The following is a 4,795-nucleotide window of genomic DNA, read 5'->3' as shown; positions in this document are numbered from 1 at the left end:
AAATGTAAAATAAAATGTACATATTACATGTTTTAAATCAGATTCTTAAATTTTTTAATTCATGAGATTATTTTTAGATAACAAAAAAAATATTCTAAGAAAATATTACACTTTTGACAAAAAGCATGAATAATAATAATAATAATTGGGCATTAGCCTTAGTAATCTACTAGTTAGCCATGCCAAGAAACCCAGGACAGAAAAGGTTTGTAATTGTACTTTGTCAAGCTCAAGTGAAAATGCATCTGGGCAAAAAAACACACAAAGACTTCAATTATTGTTAAATACAAACACTTTTTACAGGCTAAATGCAAATGCAAACTTAACCAGCGAAATAACTACACTTTATGTATTAATAACTAAAGGACCATGTTTAATTAATCTTTTCCAAACCAATAATGGTAGAAATGTTCAAAAGCTTTTTTGTAGTCAAAAAGGGATGTAATATATTTCTAAATAATTTTTATTTTAGTAAAAATGTGACAATTAGCACCAGTCCCCAGCATCTGATATTACAATGTAAAAATATTTATTCTTGACATTAAGTATATGAAGCACATGATATTTTAAGAACATGTTATATAATCAAACACAGATTCTGTCGCTTGCTTAATATCATCCACGTCAGTGAACTGAAAGAGCAACAAAGAAAACAATATTAACATTCAGCTTTTTATTAATATTAACAATAATCCAAACAAAAGGCATAGAGCAAGGTTTGTTTGAATAACAGCTCAGCAAGAATTCTTAACAATTATCGAAACTTATAATGAATTTTACTAAAATGATTAATGATGGCTTCACATATTTGACGTTATTGTGATGTTAGTCGGTTTGGGTCATGAGGCTGATATATAACTCGTGTCTGAAGTAGATCAGGATCATATTTTTCCAACCGTTCTGTTTTTCCAACAGCAAAAACTAAAAATGAGACAAGGAATCCAGATTTAAATTATTCTGTCTTAAATGGTAAAGATATATACTGTATATGAAGACACCTAAAAACCAAAATAGTAAAAATAAAAATAAATAAACTTCACATGCCTGAGAAGAGCGTCATACTGATATTTTAAGACTATTTTTCAATTGCTTATTATGTTTTTAATTAAAGAATCTCTCACCAATCACCACAATGAGCAGAAGCCCGTTCATCAGTCCAGATATGATGATAATAATCTGACATTGTGTCTGATTCTGATCAATAAACTCCACCACTGTATGATTGTGACACTCAGTTAGTTGAGTTGATTCTGTAATGAAAGTGTCCACAGTTACAGTAATAAATGACTGACTTCAATATTTATATAATTTTCATCTCTGTGTGTGGAAAATTATGTTGTTCATGAGTGTGTAAAAAAATCCTGAAGTAGTGCATAACCAATGTAATTATTCACACTGATCATCAATATGACTTGATCAATAGAGGAGTAAATGAACTCACCGGTGAAGTGCAGTCTGGTGCTGTTGCTGAGTTTTGGAGGTGTGTGTGCGTTCATACAGTAATAAACTCCTAATTCATCAGCGGTTACATTATTAATAACCAGACAATGTTTAAACTGCACTGAATATTTCTTTCTGAATGTTTTATTTGTGTAAAAAGGTGATACTGGTGTTGGGAATGACCGTAGAATCACTGTTGGAGGATCTGGTGTTTTCAGTAAAATCCAATAAACCTCATTTTCATCAAGATCACAGTTTATGGTCACATTTGATCCCAAATCAGTGAGTTGATCTGAGACTGCAGCTCGACAACAGATTAATACATCTATAAAGATAAAAAAATAAAAAAAATAAACATGCATTAAAATTCAGTATTACGCAATTAAAACAATGAAACGTGAAATATAAAACAATGTATGATTTATGGTAAAACAATTTAGTTTAAGTTTGTAAAGTGCATGTAAATATATTGTTATATAAACTCACAGAGCTGAAGCTGAATGATCTTCATGTTGTCGAGATTAAAACACTTCAGAATGATTCTGTTTCTCTCCACACAACATTAAGATGAATCTACTGCAGCTCTGAAGAAAACACAGGAAGACAAAAACCTTCCACATCAAGCAGAGGAAGTCAAAAACTCTGACCACAACATCTAATGCCCTTATTACCATCACCACGTTATTAATAAAAAAACATTTTGTGCTTTTATAACCACTGTTTTCATGAGGTATTTGAGCTTGTTTGATCTTGAACACATTAACTTGACGTGTGTTTCATAAAAGGTGCATTCAGTAGTTTGCTTCTAATGTAAATCAAAATAAATTGTGAAGAGTCATCTGACATAAGATTTTTGTAGGTCAACCCAGAAGTTCGCATCACTCTGGTTCCCTTGACAAAAAGCCAATATGATTTTCCCATTGTCTTATTGCAGAAAAATAAGCTCTGTGACCAATTAAAGTTTATGATTATCATGATAATCTTCAGAAATGAACACACCTTTCATGAATTTTGAAACCTTGGTAAATAAAATCACTAGAAGTGGATAATAAATAGCTAAAGTTAAGCTATAAACATGTCTTAGATCAATTTCAGTCTCATAATGCTCACTAACTATAAATGTTCTCTGTCAACTCTGGCTTGTTTTGAGTAATGAACTCAGGAGATTGTGACGTTTACAGAGAACAACCAAACACATGAAACCAAGAGAGAGAGTCCGTCAGTAACAGCTGCCATCCAGTGGTGAGAGCAGAGATCTCCAGTGTGTGGATCGAGTGGAGAGTTACAGTTTTCAGCCTCTAGAGGGCAGTAGAGAACTGAAATGTCTACTTTACAGTTGGCATTCATTAGAAATTAAACTATATATTAAAAATGCATCTTATTGATCTTAATATGAACGCTTCTCTCATCCATGTGTTTTATTTTTTGACATTTGACATTTTGCACCTCATCATTTTCAACCTGTTAAAATGTAAATTAGATCTATATGCAGATATGCATATAGTAAATATGATGACATAAAAAAGGCTTCTGTAAATAAATACAATTTAAATTACCATGCTTGCATTTAATATACATGTGTAAGTACATCCATGTGCATTTAAATATAAATGTGTTATTAATTTAATGAATATGACTCCATGTTTGAAGGTCGACAGGCCGAGTTGGAGTGACGGGACAAAAGATGATGAATAAATGTAAAAAGGATCAAAACAACACAAGGTTTATTAAATAACTGAGGATCAGGTAATCAAAACAACAAGCAAACTCCACGAAACAGAGTGCAGTGCACAAACAATACTGAGGGACTGAAAACAAAAAGCTTATTTTCACAAGATAATGAATATAAAGACTAACAGCTGTGATGATTGAATCAGTGTCCATAAAACAGATTAGTGGCATGAAATAAAGTCAAAGGAAACAGGAAACAAACCCTGTTTCTATTATTCAAATCAGTAAAAGGATTGTTAGGCTGCATAAATTGTCATCCGGAACCAGGAACACTTCCTATAACACACAAATGACATCAACGCTAATATTAGTCTGTCTGTGACTCTCATCCTTATTCAGAAGTTACCAAAGTCAGCCTGGGGTGTGTTTCCCAAATGCATCATTAGCCAACTATGGTTGTAAGTTCCGTCGTTATCAGCATAGTTCAACGAGTCTTTGCAAAGTTGTGTGGTTGGAACGACAGCTTTTGACCTGTGGTTAGAAGCATAGTTTCTTGTTTGCATGACATGTGGACTTAATAAATCCTTGTCTTGAGCAAAATAAGCAAGCTGACATTCATTACAATCTGTATCTTTTATTTAGAATACATACAAATGTCATTTACGTCTTTAGTTTGTCGAGATTTAAAGCATCGTTTTTGAAGACTGCGCATCAATCGGCACATATCTTTAGCAGAGACCACAAGAACCAGACAAGTCCTCCACACAGATCCTATGGCCAGCTTCGGCTCCATTCCAGCATGATGAATCCAATCTTCAAGCAAAAGAAACTGGATGAATATTTGAATGCTACTGATCCAGATCTGAATTCTGACTTGTGAATTTGACTTCTGACTCTGAATGCAGCCTGAATCATAATAATCACACCGTGTTCGTTCATTGGCCAGAAGAGAACTGGCCCCCCGACTGAGCCTGGTTTCTCCTCCATTCTGTCTCCTGATGGAGTTTGGGTTTCTTGCCACTGTCACCTCTGGCTTGCTTAGTTCTTGTGGACACTAAATATTCAACAATATTATTGATCTGACTGTACTGACGCTGTTGAATGAGAACTGAACTGAGCTGGACGATGACATATTTTTTTGCAAAACTGCTTTATAGATGAAATTAACTAATTTACTAATTTAACTAATGAAATAATAGATGATCTTCACAACGGAACTGAATCAACACTGAACTGACTTTAGCTGAACAACAGTCGAAATGCATAATTTGCATGCATGTTTGTTATGTCAACAAAACATGTGCGCCCTTGGAAGACACCAGACGCAAGTGACGCAAGCTACCTTTTTTTTGTTGCTAACTTTTCTTTTGAGTGAAAACATGTTTTGTTTTATATTTGTATGATTTGCATAACTGTAGGTCTTCCAAAATAAAATAAAAAAAATGGAGAAAAGAGTGACTCACAGGTGCAAATTCTCCTTCCCTTGTAGTGCTTTTATCGACTGCGGACTGATAGTCTGGATTGACTGCTTTAATCAATAGAATTCTCACCAAACTGCTTAAAGTTAATTTGGTTACTTGAGAATCTTTGCAGAATTTTTACAACTCCACAGCCAGTTTCAGTTACATTAGAAACTTACAACTTAAGCACTTTGTTTCAGTTACAGAAACAACACATTTGCCAC

The 4,795-nt window shown here is 33.6% G+C and overlaps 1 long non-coding RNA gene across 1 annotated transcript; it reads right to left on the bottom strand.

Moving 5' to 3' along the window:
* Positions 1 to 276: 276 nt before the first annotated feature.
* On the bottom strand, positions 277 to 2,026 carry LOC311085616. Its single transcript, XR_014606886.1, has 4 exons — positions 1,927 to 2,026; positions 1,442 to 1,765; positions 1,122 to 1,250; positions 277 to 921 (listed from the first exon to the last, which is right to left on the bottom strand). It is a non-coding gene; the product is annotated as an uncharacterized lncRNA (long non-coding RNA).
* Between the last annotated feature and the right edge of the window lie 2,769 nt (positions 2,027 to 4,795).

Source organism: Abramis brama, assembly GCF_963993115.1.
Source record: "Abramis brama genome assembly, chromosome: 6".
NCBI classification, from domain to species: Eukaryota; Metazoa; Chordata; class Actinopteri; order Cypriniformes; family Leuciscidae; genus Abramis; species Abramis brama.
The sequence above is the reverse complement of the archived record's forward strand: the minus strand, read 5'-3'. Positions and strand labels throughout refer to the sequence as shown.